This window comes from Armigeres subalbatus, chromosome 3 (assembly GCF_024139115.2).
Source record: "Armigeres subalbatus isolate Guangzhou_Male chromosome 3, GZ_Asu_2, whole genome shotgun sequence".
NCBI lineage: Eukaryota > Metazoa > Arthropoda > Insecta > Diptera > Culicidae > Armigeres > Armigeres subalbatus.
In genome coordinates, this window is record NC_085141.1 from 116,385,323 (window position 1) to 116,401,346 (window position 16,024).

The following is a 16,024-nucleotide window of genomic DNA, read 5'->3' on the forward strand; positions in this document are numbered from 1 at the left end:
GATGCCTGGACGAGGGAGTCTTCCCTGAAGTATGGAAAAGGCAGAGCTTGGTCCTATTGCCAAAGGCGGGAAAACCACCGGGGGATCCATCGGCATATAGGCCAATATGCCTGCTTGATACGGCGGGGAAGGTGCTCGAGAAGATCATCCTCAGCAGGTTGTTGATATGCACGGAGCGTTCGGATGGTCTATCGAGTTACCAATTTGGCTTCCGAAAGGGTAAGTCGACCGTAGACGCAATCTTGTCGGTTACCAAATCCACGGAGATAGCTATCCAGCGTAAGAGGAGGGGAGTTCGCTATTGTGCAGTAGTGACTCTCGACGTGAGGAATGCATTCAATAGTGCCAGTTGGACAGCTATTGCAGATGCGCTCCTGCGTCTTGGAATTCCCGAGTACCTGTACAAGATTCTCGGAAGCTACTTCCAGAATCGAGTACTGGTATACGACACGGAGGCGGGTCGGAAGTGCGTTAACATAACCTCAGGGGTTCCGCAAGGTTCCATACTGGGTCCGGTGTTATGGAACGTCATGTAAGACGGTGTCTTGAGGTTGAAGTTCCCGGTGGGCGTGGTAATTGTCGGCTTCGCTGACGATATTACGCTGGAGGTCTACGGCGAATCGATCGAAGAGGTGGAGTTGACTGCAGCCCACTCGATCGCGATTGTGGAGGAGTGGATGAGTTCCAGGAAGTTAGAACTGGCTCACCACAAGACTGATGTGGTCATTGTTAAGTGCCAGTCCGAGTGCCAGCGAGGGACTCTAAGTGAAATTGTGCACCATGGTCTACCGGAAATAAGGAGGAATGGTCCTCCGGAAATTTAGGGGGTTTGGTGTCAGGCCCTACAAGCCAGCCTCTAAAAAACATTAGCAACGAAGAATCATCAAGAGAGTACGGACCAGAACCATCGGCGAAGACCACCGCGACGAAAAAGGACTAGCGATTGGAAACTCGGTTCGGGGAACTGCAAATCTCTCAACTTCATCGGGAGCACACGTATACTCGCCGATGTGCTCAAGGGCCGTGGATTCGGCATCGTAGCGCTGCAGGAGGTTTGTTGGAAGGGATCAAAGGTGCGAACGTTTAGAGGTAATCATACCATCTACCAGAGCTGCGGCAACACACACGAGCTGGGAACAGCTTTCATAGTGATGAGCGATGTTCAAAGGCCCGTGATCGGGTGGTGGCCGATCAACGAGAAAATGTGCAGGTTGAGGATCAAAGACCGGTTCTTCAACTTCAGCATAATCAACGTCCATAGCCCATACTCCGGACGCACTGATGATGATAACCCAGACAACCACACATCGCATAAGACAGCATGATTCAAATCGTTTACCGATACAGATTTCATCGAACTCGCATTGTGGTGTGAAGCTTATCAGTTTAATTATAAGTTTTCCCGCATAGTACGCTATTTTACGAGTTCATTCCAGCTTCATTAGTTGACATCGCATATTCCTACAAACAAACTCAACTTAAATCGGATTATCTGTCAATCGGAGTTTATTATCACAAACTACATCGCAATGAATAACAAAATAACTCGCTTAAAAATCGGGCGCATCGCATACATCACCGCACAATGTCGGATAAGAAATACACATATATCGCCTCCACTTTCGTACGTAAAAAGCGTTTTTGCGACTGATAAGCGATGAAATTTGTGCGCATAGGCATCGCATAACAGAAATCCAATTCTATTATGCATACATTCTGGATGTCTGGGAAGGACGCATTCTACGCGCAGCTGGAACGTGAGTACGACAGCTGCTCAAGCCACGACGTCAAAATCATCATAGGACGCTCAGGTTGGCCAAGAGGAGGAGTTTAGACCGACTATTGGGAAGTTCAGCGCTCACCGGCTGACGAACGAAAACGGCCTACGACTAATTGATTTCGCCGCCTCCAAGAGTATGGCCATTCGCAGCACCTACTTCCAACACAGCCTCCCGTATCGGTACACCTGGAGATCACCACTGCAGACAGAATCACAAACGTCGACGTCAGGACATATCGTGGTTAAACTGCGCCCAAAACTATCCGTCATCAACAATATTCGGTACCGATGACCGCCGCGGTACGACCTAGAGCGACTGAAGCAACCCGATGTCGCTACTGCATACGCGCAGTCTCTCGAGACAGCGTTGCCAGGAGAGGGTGAGCTCGTTGGGGCCCCTCTTGAGGACTGCTGGAATACAGTCAAAGCAGCCATTAACGACGCAGCGGAGAACAACGTCGGGTATATAAGACGAAGTCGACGGAACGATTGGTTCGACGAAGAGTGCAGACAGATTCTGGAGGAGAAGGATGCAGCGCGGGCTTTCGCGCTGCAGCAAGGTACCCGGCAGAACGTGGAACGTTATAGACGGAAGCGGAGACAGCAGACCCGCCTTTTTCAGGAGAAGAAACGCCGCCTGGAAGAAGCGGAGTGCGAGGAGATGGAACAGCTGTGCCGTTCTCAAGAAACACGCAAGTTCAGAAGCTCAACGCATCAGAAGCTCAACGCATCCCGCAAAGGCTTCGTGTCGCGAGCCGAAATGTGCCGGGATAAGGATGGGAGCATCTTGACGGACGAACGTGTGGTGACCAAAAGGTGGAAGCAGCACTACGAGGAACATTTGAATGGCGCTGAGAGTACAGGCAGTGAAAGTCAAGGCAGCGGAGGAGATGCCTACGTCAGTTCAGCGGACGATGGAAGCCAACCAGCCCCCACCTTGAGTGAAGTTAAGGATGCCATCCAACAGCTAAAGACCAATAAAGCAGCTGGTAAGAATGGTATCGGAGCTGAGCTCATCAAGATGGGCCCGGAAAAGCTAGCCACCTGCCTGTACAAATTGATAGTCAGAATCTGGGAAACTGAACAGCTACCGGAGGAGTGGAAGGAAGGGATTATATGCCGCATCTACAAGAAAGGCGACAAGCTGGAGTGTGCGAACTTTCGAGCGATCACCATCCTTAATGCCGCCTACAAAGTGATATCCCAGATCATCTTCCGCCGTGTGTCACCATTAGTGAATGAGTTCGTGGGAAGTTATCATGCCGGCTTCGTTGGCGGCCGCTCGACAACGAACCAGATCTTTACTATACGGCAAATCCTTCAAAAATGCCGTGAATACCAGGTCCCAACGCACCATCTGTTCGTTGATTTCAAGGCGGCATACGACAGTATAGACCGCGTAGAGCTATGGAAAATTATGGACGAGAACAGTTTCCCTGGGAAGCTTACCAGACTGGTCAAAGAAACGGTGGATGGTGTGCAAAACTATGTCAAGATTTCGGGTGAACACTCCAGTTCGGTCGAATCGCGCCAGGGACTAAGACAAGGTGATGGACTTTCGTGCCTGCTGTTCAACATTGCACTAGAAGTGTCATGCGGAAAGCCGGGTGTAACAGCCGGGGTACTATTTTCAACAGATCCAGTCAATTTATTTGTTTCGCGGATGACATGGACATTGTCGGCCGAACATTTGCAAAGGTGGCAGAACTGTATACCCGCCTGAAACGTGATGCAACAAAAGTTGGACTGGTGGTGAATGCGTCAAAGACAAAGTACATGCTGTGGGACAATGCTCGAGGAGGACTTGCAAGCACTCGAAGTATTCGAGAGACGGGTGCTTAGGACCATCTTTGGCGGTGTGCAAGAAGACGGTGTGAGGCGGCGAAGAATAAACCACAAGCTCGCCCAACTCTACGACGAACCCAGTATCCAGCCAGAAGGTAGCTAAAGCCAGAAGGCCATGTTGTAAGAATGCCGGACAGCAACCCTGCAAAGATGGTGTTCGCTTCCGATACGGCAGGTACGAGACGGCGTGGAACGCAGCGAGCGAGATGGGCAGACCAGGTGCAAAACGACTTGGCGAGCGTGGGGCGTATTCGAGGATGGAGAGATGCGGCCTCGAACCGTGTATTGTGGCATCAAATTGTTGATTCAGTGTTATCTGTTGTAGACTAAATAAATAAAATGAAAATTTTCTGGAAGAATTTTCCATAACTCTGAAAAAAAAATTCCTGTCTGTGATTTCAAGAGGAATTTCCGGGAGAATCTTGGAGTAATTTCCGAAAGATGATTTTTTAGAGAAAGATTTCATGAAAAACTCAAAGAATTTCTGAAAATTGTGTTGGGGGAACTCTCGGAGGAATTCAGGGAGAATTAAGACTTTAAATTTGTATGGAATGAACTTTCGGAACTTTAGGAGGTATTTGTGAAGCAATTGTTGGAGGAACTTCCGGACTAATTCCTAAAGAAACTTCTGGGCAAATCCTGGAGGAAATTCTGGAAGATCAATTAATCAAATGCCGCTGTATCATAATTTGTTTCGATCACCGTAGAAATGATGTCGGCATATTACCATAAGGCTTCAAAGCTGAAAAATGTTTGCTGTGCTTCACTCCGTACTGTACTTAACACTTAGCCTCCTCGAATGTTAAGTGACGATTCTAATGCACTAAAATGTTACAACAAAGCCGTTGCACCATGTAGATAGGTTTATTATTATTATTATTTATTCAGACTAAGGCCGAAGTGGCCTGTGCGGTATATAAGAGTCTTCTCCATTCGGCTCGGTCCATGGCTACACGTCGCCAACCACGCAGTCTGCGGAGGGTCCGCAAGTCATCTTCCACCTGATCGATCCACCTTGCCCGCTGCGCACCTCGCCTTCTTGTGCCCGTCGGATCGTTGTCGAGAACCATTTTCACCGGGTTACTGTCCGACATTCTGGCTACGTGCCCGGCCCATCGCAGTCGTCCGATTTTCGCGGTGTGAACGATGGATGGTTCTCCCAACAGCTGATGCAATTCGTGGTTCATTCGCCTCCTCCACGTACCGTCCGCCATCTGCACCCCACCATAGATGGTACGCAGCACTTTCCTTTCGAAAACTCCAAGTGCGCGTTGGTCCTCCACGAGCATCGTCCAGGTCTCGTGTCCGTAGAGGACTACCGGTCTAATGAGCGTTTTGTAGATTGTCAGTTTGGTACGGCGGCGAACTCTATTCGATCGGAGCGTCTTGCGGAGTCCAAAGTACGTACGATTTCCAGCCACTATGCGTCTCCGAATTTCTCTGCTGGTGTCATTTTCGGCAGTCACCAGTGAGCCCAAGTACACAAATTCTTCTACCACCTCGATTTCGTCACCACCGATGCAAACTCGCGGTGGGTGGCTCACATTGTCTTCTCTTGAACCTCTGCCTATCATGTACTTCGTCTTCGACGTGTTGATGACTAGTCCGATCCGCTTAGCTTCCTCTTCAGTCTGATGTAGGCTTCCTCCATCTTCTCAAAGTTACGTGCCATAATATCTATGTCGTCGGCGAAACCAAATAGCTGGACGGACTTATTGAAAATTGTACCACTCGTGTTAATCCCTGCTCTTCGTATTACCCTTCCAAAGCGATGTTGAATAGCAAACACGAAAGACCATCACCTTGCCGTAACCCTCTGCGGGTTTCGAAGGGACTCGAGAATGCCCTGAAACTCGAACTACGCACATCACCCGATCCATCGTCGCTTTGATCAATCGTGTCAGTTTATCCGGAAAACCGTGTTCGTGCATTAGCTGCCATAGCTGGTCCCGATCTATTGTATCATATGCGGCTTTGAAGTCGATGAATAGATGATGTGTGGGCACGTTGTATTCGCGGCATTTCTGCAGTACTTGGCGAATGGCGAACACCTGATCCGTGGTGGAGCGTTCGCCCATAAAACCCGCCTGGTACTGCCCCACGAACTCCCTTGCAGTTGGTGCTAGTCGACGGCATAAAATTTGGGAGAGAACCTTGTAGGCGGCGTTCAGCAATGTGATTGCGCGGTAGTTGCTACAATCCAGCTTATCGCCCTTTTTGTAGATGGGACACACGACACCTTCCATCCACTCCTGCGGCAAAACTTCCTCCTCCCAAATCTTGGTAATGACCCAGTGCAGCGCTCTAGCCAGTGCCTCACCACCGTGTTTAAATAGCTCTCCTGGTAGTTGGTCAACCCCAGGGCTTTGTTGTTCTTCAGCCGGCCAATCTCCTCCTGGATTTCCTGGAGATCCGGAGCCGGTAGAATTATGTCCTGCGCGCGTTCTCCCAGGTCCATCACCATACCGCCATCTTCGTCTGCCACATCGCCATTCAGGTGCTCTTCGTAGTGCTGCCGCCACCTTTGGATCACCTCACGCTCGTTCGTAAGAAGGTTCCCGTTTATGTCCTTACACATATCAGGCTGTGGCACGTGGCCCTTACGTGAACGGTTTAACTTCTCATAGAACTTTCGTGTGTTATTAGCGCGGTACAGTTGCTCCGTTTCTTCACGGTCTCGATCTTCCTGCTGGCGCTTTTTCTTCCGGAAAATTGAGTTTTGTCTGTTCCGCGCCTGTTTATATCGTGCCTCGTTCGCCCTCGTGCGGTGTTGCAGCAATCTCGCCCATGCTGCATTCTTCTCTTCCACTAACTGCTCACATTCGCCGTCATACCAGTCGTTTCTCTGATCCGGGGGCACCGTGCCTAGTGCAGCGGTTGCGGTGCTACCAATGGCGGATCGAATATCTCTTCAGCCATCTTCAAGAGACGCTGCGCCTAGCTGCTCTTCCGTTGGAAGTGCCACTTCCAGCTGCTGCGCGTATTCTTGGGCTAGTCTACCGTCTTGTAGCCGCCCAATGTTAAGCCGCGACGTCCGACTTCGACGCGTGTTGTACACCGTCGAGAGTTTTGAGCGCAGGCATACTGCAACGAGGTAGTGGTCGGATTCAATATTCGCACTGCGGTAAGTGCGGACATTCGTGATGTCGGAGAAGAATTTACCGTCGATTAGAACGTGATCGATTTGGTTTTCCGTTTCTTGGTTAGGTGATCTCCATGTGGCCTTGTGGATATTTTTGCGGGGAAAGAAGGTGCTTCGGACTACCATTCCGCGGGAGGCTGCGAAGTTTATGCATCGTTGGCCGTTGTCATTCGATACGGTGTGCAGACTATCCGGTCCGATGACCGGTCTATACATTTCCTCCTTCCTACCTGTGCGTTCATGTCACCGATGACGATTTTAACGTCCCGCAGTGGGCATCCATCGTATGTCTGCTCCAGCTGTGCGTAGAACGCTTCTTTCTCGTCGTCGGGTCTCCCTTCGTGTGGGCAGTGCACGTTGATGATGCTATAGTTGAAGAAACGGCCTTTAATCCTCAGCTTGCACATCCTTGCGTTGATTGGCTGCCACCCAATCACGCGTTGGCGCATCTTTCCCAGCACTATGAAGCCGGTTCCCAGCTCGTTGGTGGTGCCACAGCTTTGGTAGAAGGTAGCCGCTCGATGCCCGCTTTTCCACACTTTCTGTCCTGTCCAGCAAATCTCCTGCAGCGCCACGACGTCGAAGTTGCGGGAATGTAATTCACCGTAGATCATCCTGTCGCAACCTGCGAAACCTAGCGACTTGCAATTCCATGTTCCAAGCTTCCAATCGTGATCCTGTATTCGTCGCCTAGGTCTTTGCCGATTATATCGAGTCGCATTACCTCTTATATTGTTCGTAATGATTGGTTTTATAGGCGGCTTATTGGGCCTGCGCAAACCTCCTGTCTCGTCGGAGGGCCGTCGTGTCAGGGCTGTTTAGCGTCCCACCTAACACCAGGACTTGGGCTTGTGCGCTTTGAGCGGCACACGGTCGCTTTGGTGGGGCCTACTTGCGGATACATGCAGCTTTTTATAGAGGTTTAACAGGGCCCACTGTCAAACCCCACCACATCCTAGGCAAGCCCCACAACTCGCAGATGGCCTGGGGAGGGATCGTCAAGCCCTTGGACATAGTCCCTGCTGCCTGCTGCCCTGCTGTAGATAGGTTTATTATAAATATTTATTTCAAATATCGATTATGTTTACAATGGCTCTAATTCGCTGCGGCAAAAACTACATTCAGTGCAAGCATCGGAATATTTGGTTTCGAACCGCAAACTGGAGACATGCCCCAGTTGTCAAATAATACGCATGATTATGAAATATTCCACCAGTCACAGACAAACCATGTCGAATTCACAACCCCACATCTCACACCTTCGGGGTCTACGACCGCGAGCATCAATGTGCACTAACATGCAAACGCATATAAACATAACATCTATAGACAAAATATCATTCAGCTTCAGTGTGACAAATTTTGAAATCTATTGCCCGTTCTCTCACGTCATTATTGCGTGACTGCTCCACATAGGTACCTACTTTGTAGCGTGTCCCATACAGAAGGGCACACCGCGCCGGCAAAAACAAAATCATGCACTCCACTCATTTTGCATACCATGCTTCAAAGGTTCCAGCTATTTCACACCCACCTCCGAAGTGAAGGGTGGGGGGTCCCCAGGAGGGTCCGGACAGCCGACGAGATCAAATTGCAGCGTTTCAACGGCTTTTCGCAATGCGATCTCTTAATTACCCAGCATGTATATCAAAATGCATTATCTAACACGTTCGGAGCATTTCTCTGCGGGTCGGCTCAGTTGGACCGCCGTCCATTATTTGGCTTCAATCTGCGTGATGTTTGTCCACCACAAACTGCCTGCCGGTTCTCACTATCTGAGGTGACGAATGGAAATAACCGAGAGCAGGAAAAATGATCTGATTATGTCAGTTTCCATGCCGGATTCAATTTTCTTCCGCGCGCGCGGAGCTGCGGTGGTTACAATTTGTGTGTGTGTGCAATGCTACGGCAGTGGGAAATTGGGAAGTTGAAATTTTGTGCAAAAAAAAAGTGTCACGTACCTACAATACGTGCAGAACGGTTGGAAACAATTGGACAATTACATTAATTAATGACGATGTTGAAATTTCCTTAATGTAATATACCGGATTTAGAAACTGGTTGCGATTCGAATGTACCGTACCGTTTTAAGTCACTGTGGTTAAATGTCGGATTTATTGTCTTTACGTATTTTAGTGAATTGCGTGGGAGTATCATCAGATTGGACTAATCTACGTTTGAATCTTTGTTTACAAAATCACATACGTCCTTTTGAATAAGCACCTGAGATTTATTTGTTGTGGTGGGCCAATTAAGTGATCAGATAGATGAAATCGGTCAAATTTTACAATAATGATGTGTTAAAATAACAATGTCATCGTGGAAAAAGAGTTCGAATAGTCAACATAATTTATCGCCATAAAGTACCAACTGCGTCCACATAATATCAGCTATATGATTTCGCCACAACGTATTCTTACTAAAACAACTTGTCAATAACTTATTTGCACTAAGCTTCCTTTCTCACCACTTCACCAGTATCGTTGACATTTCCACATTCAGCTAACTATAACAAGCTGCCACTATAGAAAAACCACCTCATTGAGAACTGAATTCCAATTATCTTATTAAATGCTCCCATCAGCGATCATTGCAGCAGCCGCTCGTTAATCTTATTCATCTGCTACAAAAAACAGCAACAACTCCGAACCAACGGATTGACCACGTTACTCATTTGTTCAGCTGAATACGAGTACGCACGTGCTTTAATTACAAGGTAAACACATTACCCCATTATGTAACTGCCAATGTGATGACTGATACGGAATTCTCCAATAAGCGCCCCATCATTATCGGGTGACATCGCTCTCGGATCACGCTCGTAGACGGCTTATTGTGTGGGGTGCTATAAATAAATCACGAAATCATCGCGTAATGAGCAAATCGCCCAATCATCAATTACCTTCACGATTCCTTTCGAGGAAGTGGCAAACCGAGACTGCGACTCAGTCGTTCGTAAGTTTCTTTCCGGAGCCCCTTCGTCAACAGTTGTGTGGATTTACCCAAGGCGACGGCAGTTCAGTTTTGATGGTTCAGGGTGAACCACGTTGGCATCCCCATTCATTCACCGCTGGATATGCCAACGGATTCATGTGCGGGGTCTCCAACAAACGGTCGATCGCCGAGAAGTGCGACGTTCTATGGCAATCCTGCTGTGTGACAAAAAAAAGTGTGATACTTCACCAAATCTACGTCTCACTATTAAAAGGGTTAGAATAAATTTAAAAATAAAAAATAAAAATAAAAATGTAAAATTTTAAATCATGCAAAAAGTTTCTGTTGCGCATGTTCTTACGAAGCGAAACTTTTGGTTTGCCTGAATCTTTCATATATTATTTTTTAGCTGGGCACGTTATTGGAGGAATACCTGTATTAGATCCGTAAGAAGATCCGCAAACCCCGACTAAATTCGACACCCCTTCTTCCGTTAAGCCATTCAAACTTGCAGAAAATGACGTCACATCATGCAGCCCAGTTTCGTAAATTATTATTGTATTGTATGCCCCGCACACGCGGTACTGCATTCATGTGACTGATTCATTCATTAACACCGCAGACTCACGCATCAAATATATCTCCTTGCCGTGGCCGTGGTCAATCTCTCACACAGGCTCACAACGCGGTATTATTCACCACCACCGTACCTGCTTCTACTTCCATTGACTTGCCGAGATTGGTTTGAGACCCCTTTGCGCGAGACGAGGAAAAAACACCTCAACTGCGCCATGCCGTGGATTGTGATCGGCGCTTTAGTTGCTTTTTCGCGTTCGGGTCGTTCAAATCGTACGTCGGTGCGCTGGTTGATGTCTGATCGGATCTTGTTTTTTTTCCTGCAGCCTGCGATCGAGTAGTGTCTGGTGAGATTTAAATTACGTTGTTTAAATTTTAGATAATAATATTCGGTGGTAATAAGTGTTGTGTAAACATATAACCCGCAGGGAAACGGCTGCCTAAAACCGGTAATCCTACATGTTTTTTCGTGCTTGCCTATCTCGTACTTTTCGAAAGGCTATCGTTTCACTACAAAAACGTGTTTTAAAAGAGAGTTTATAACAATTTTTATATAGCGTTTCAATCATCATAACGAGTTGACCAAATGTCTGCCTGTCCGTGTGTATGAGTGTATATAGATGTGTATGCATAAACTATATGCTAAAGTCGTTTAATATAACAATTCTTAATTTATCTTCAAATTTCAAGTCTTGTCGTCTTGTCTAGTTGATAACTTTTAAATTTAGTCTTGATCGGTTACATTAGTATTGTGTCTTGACTAAACACTAGAAAGGCGGTATCGCTGGGTGGCTCAATTGCGTGTTTTGTTATTGAATGCAAATCTGGTTGTAGTATTATATGTATCAAATGCAAATTTATCGAAGCAATGAACGGGTACTGCAGTGAGCTAGATCTTTACAACTACAATATAACAAATGAACGTAATCTACGAGGATGTTAATCACCATTAAATTGGTCTGATCAAGGATGCAGATGACGATTTTTGAAAATACTGTGCGCCTCGCGGCCTTGGAGTTTCGGATAGAGTGATAAGAAATATCACCGAAATGTCATGGATCTGCTCTTGCTAATTTGGTAATAACTTTTCTCGAAAGTTTTTTACGATCGGGATAACATAAATGTCACAAAATGTCATCGTTTTCAAGAGGTCGCAAAAATGCGCCAATACACTTTCTGCAAGATGGTATAAAACATGCAGAATGGGATAAACCAAAAAAAATCGAAAAGAGTGGTATTTTTTGTTTGTTTTAGCATGATTTTTTGAAAACGTCATATGTCCAAATGAGAGACTCTCTTTCAATACGCTCTCTTTTGCTCATATCTAGGTTCGTTTTTCATTTGTGACAATATTTTCACATCAGCTATTTTCTCCAGATCTCTGTTAAAAAAATCGATGTAGTTGATAGTTAACCTTTTTAATAACCGGAAGAGAAAGTGAACAAAGAGAGCCTCTCTTTTGAACATACGACGTTTTCAAAAATCAGGCGAGATTTATTTGAGAGACCTTCAGCAGTGAGTGTTTTTTTGCCTGTTTGACATTGTGTGCTTCAAAAAATCTCTAAAATTCAAAATTACAGCAGGTTAAAAGTTCGTTACCAGAAGAGAATAGGTATGAGGGTCCCGTAGCGTAATTAACTACACGTTCGCCTTATAAGCGGACAGTCCCTTCACCAAGCCTCCCCAAGTATTCCATTCCTCCAATGTCCTCGAATGTCTAAAAATAAATTATGTGTGGATTCTGTACAGCAGAACACATCGTCATAGCATTGCAAAAGGCAAAATCAAGATCTGGGTGACTTCAATTGGAAGATCGGTTCCGACAACTCGAACTATGAGCGCATTATGGGATGCCAAGGTCTCGGAGAAATGGGCAAAAGCGGAGAGTTCTTCGCAGAATTCTTTGGTAACATAGGCATGGTTATCAGGGGATCACTCTTCCCCCATCGACTGGTTCACAAGGTCACGTGGGTTCTCCGTAACGGCTTTACAGAAAATCGAATCGACCACATCTGCGTCAGCCATAAGTAGTAACGGAGCCTTCTTGATGCACGAAATAAACGTAGTGCCGATATAGCGTCTGATCATCACCTCCTCATCGGCGAAACACGCCTGCGCATTGCGCGGATTCATCGGCAGGAGGACGGTAAGGGCGGTAAGGGTCGAGATGAAAAGGAGGACATCATCGATCAACATCAGTCCACTTTTCGTACCGGCCCAGTGAAAACGATCGCGTACCCTGTAGCCAAACTGAGCCATCCTGTGGTGGCCCGGAGTTCAGTTGCTAGCTCCGTGCACGGACAAAACGCGCCGATTGAAGACCCACCTAGCAGACGACTTGCATATCAACACACATTGGAAGCGGAACAGAAGGTTCATGCCGTGCGAAGCCGCTTGCTGTTACCTTCTGGCGCCCCCTCAGTAATCGATACATTACGCACCCTATACGGTCGTCCGGAGCTACTCATTCGGTCATTATTGAGAAAAATTCAACATGTACGAATTTGGATTGGCTGTACAGAACTTAGTCGATCATCTGGAGGCAGCACATCAAGAAGACCATCTTGCGAATCCAGTCCTAATGCAGCAGTTGGTGGAAAAACTCCCGGGTCCTCTGAAGCTAGACTGGGCTTTGTTCAAAAAACATTATGAGAAGCCTACACTTCGAACATTTGGACTATTCATGTCGCAATTAGTTGTTGCGGCAAGTGAAGTGACGTACGACATTCCTGCGTTGTACGGGACAGCCAAGGGTGAACGGTACAAAACGAGAGAAAAGGTACACATACGAGCATCTCGCCCGGCCCGTCTTCATTGGACCGTAAGGCTAACAAACCTTGCACAGTATGCGATCGTGAGGGCCATCGAGTTAGTGACGGTTTGAAATTCAAGTCGCTGAACGTCGATGAACGATGGAAAACCGTGCAACAGAAGGGGCTTTGTAGGACCTGTCTGAATAGCCACGGAAAGTGGCCTTGTAAATCATGGCAAGGATGTGGCGTGCAAGGTTGCCGAAATAAGCATCATACATCGCTCCACGCTCCGTCTCCTGTAACTGATTCGATCAATGCTTCTTCAAATGTTTCCATATCAGCACAAAGTACATACACTATGTTCCGCGTGCTACCTGTTGTGCTATACCACAAAAAGCAGGCCGTGTCGGTGTTTGCTTTCATCGACGAAAGATCGGAGCTCACGTTTCTCGACGAGAGCATTGCACAGCAACTAGGCGTAACGGGAGTCGTCGAGCCGTTAACATTGAAATGGACCGGAAACGTAACTCAACAGGAATCCAAGTCACAAAAAATACAGCTGAAGATAGCTGGAAAAGCTGGGAAGACAAAATACAAGCTTGTTGGGGCTCACACAGTGGGCAATTTGTCTCTACCTTCACAGTCTCTCCGGTACCAAGAGTTAGCGCAAATATTCCCACATTTGCGAGGTCTCCCATTACAAGATCATACGCTGATTCAACCGAAACTTTTGATTGGATTGGACAATCTGCAACTTGGCGTTCCCCTGAAGCTTCGTCAAGGTCGTGCGGGAGAACCTATCGCTGCAAAATGCCGACTCGGTTGGGGCATATACGGCGGCAAACAGGATGCCATTCACACTGAATCTGTCGCAAATTTTTATGTGGCTGATGTCACTGATTCGGACCAGTTGATGAATGACCAGCTGCGGTGCTTTTTCACGATGGAGAACATGGGATCGGAGGGCACTCAAGCGAAACTAGAATCCGAAGAAGATAAGCGTGCAAACCGAATTCTTTCGGAAACAACGCGGCGGACAGCTGTGGGTTTCGAAACGGGACTTCTGTGGAAGACAGACTATGTTGAATTACCTACCCAACCAGCGGATGGCAGATTTTAATACAGTTCTGCATAAGACCTTGCAGAAACTGTATAATAATTGGGAATATACAAAATCTGTATTATTTCAATACAATTATTGTATTGAAATAATACAGATTTGTATTATTTTAATACAATATTTGTATAAAAAGCTTACAGAATTTATATGCCCAGATTTTATACAATAATTGTCAGATTTGTTTTTTGGGTGTGATAGCTACCCAAAGGCGTTGCGTGGATTACAGTCGTTAGAGAAAAAATCCCCAAGCAACCGGAGATAAAGATTAACGTTCAGGAGCAGATAGCGAAATACGAGCAAAAAGGATCACGGATGCCGAACTAAGAACAGCAGATCCCCGTCGAGTGTGGTACTTGACACTGGGAATTGTACTCAATCCCAAGAAGCCGAGAAAAGTAAGGCTAATTTGGGACGCTGCCGCCAAAGGAAATAGAGTCTCTCTCAATTCCCAGCTTCTGAAGGGCCCTGACCTACTAGCAGCTCTCCCTTCTGTCCTTAGTCAATTCCGTCACTATCTAATCGCCATTAGTGGCGATATAAGGGAAATGTTCCATCAGCTTAAAATGCGGCCTGATGATCAACAATCCTTGAGGATCTTGTGGAGGGAAAAGCCTGTGGAAGATCCCGAATATATGTCATGGGTGTTGCAACGTTTGGGGCAACATGCTCGCCTGCCTCTGCGCAATATGTGAAAAACATAAATGCGTCTCAATTTTCCGATAATTATTCGCGCGCTGTGATCGCCATTCAGAAGTACCATTACGTGGATGGCTATCTGGATAGCTTTGCCACTATAGAAGCTGTCCAGGTAGTACGTGATGTTAGGAAAATACATGCGGTTGGAGGATTCGAAATAAGGCATTTTCTATCCAACTCATCGGAGCTTTTGTACAACCTTTTGTACAACTGCACTAAAGACATGTCTCTGGAACGGGAACCGGTCACGGAATCAGTGCTTGGGATGCGGTGGTTGCTAGTCGAGGATACATTCACCTACTCCTTCGCGTTGAGAGATGATTTTTTTTTTTTTCCAAGTTCGTTTATTTGGTAGGCTCAGGCGTGTATAACACTTTACGGAGCCATGGTTCTTTGTGATATATACAATCAATATCATTTTATTATACAGTTAATAAGAGAGGGGAAGGAGCCAGCGTACTCGTGGTGACTCGAGGTTAGTTTACAATGTTTAAGGATGGACGGGGCTTAGGATTTAGGATAAGGAAATTTCAGCTTCTCATCCGGGCATTTGGCGTCAGTGACGATGTGGCGTGTCGTCATGCTCGAGGAATGGTTCGACTGGGAGCATCTTCCGGATGGCAAGAGCTATGGAGCTCTACGGAACAAATAGGCAGAGACTAAACAAAAAAAAAAACTTTGAAGAAAGAAGAAATAAAAAACAAAATATTAAATTTTGATGTCAGAAGCACAAAGAAAACTATAAATGGCCTGCATATAGACAACATCACGATCTCCCAAAACACCTCGAACTTCCCTGAAGGGTTGTTTACCTCGGGCCACAATTGCTCTCTGGAGGCGTCATTTTCCGAGCAGGACCAAACTACGTGATCGATGTCATCATAACCGGCTCCGCACCTACATAAGTTGCTATCGACAAGGTTTATTCTGTACAGATGTGCGTTTAGTGAATAGTGATTGGACATAAGTCTAGACATCACGCGAATGAAGCCTCGACTTAAGTCCTCACCTCTGAACCACGCTCGCCCAGAAACTTTTGGAACTATGGAAAATAGCCACCGTCCAAGTTCGTTGTGTGTCCAATTTCTTTGCCAACTTTGAAGAGTACTCTGACGGACTAATGGGAAAAACTCGTTGCTCGAGTATTGTCTATCATAAACTTCACCTTCCTGTGCGCC

General features: G+C 46.6%; 1 protein-coding gene across 8 annotated transcripts in view; it reads left to right on the forward strand.

The window, feature by feature from the left end:
• LOC134220602 (putative epidermal cell surface receptor) overlaps nucleotides 1–16,024 on the forward strand; it is a 160,050-nt gene that overhangs the window by 56,722 nt on the left and 87,304 nt on the right. Inside the window, exon 1 of one of the 8 annotated variants that reach the window (XM_062699701.1) lies at nucleotides 10,524–10,624. The exons of 6 other annotated variants lie outside the window; for them this stretch is intronic. The gene's annotated coding sequence lies outside the window, so the exon portion shown is untranslated. Of the gene's footprint in view, nucleotides 1–10,523; nucleotides 10,727–16,024 lie in introns of those variants that run through there. One more of the 8 variants, XM_062699703.1, reaches the window with a different exon arrangement.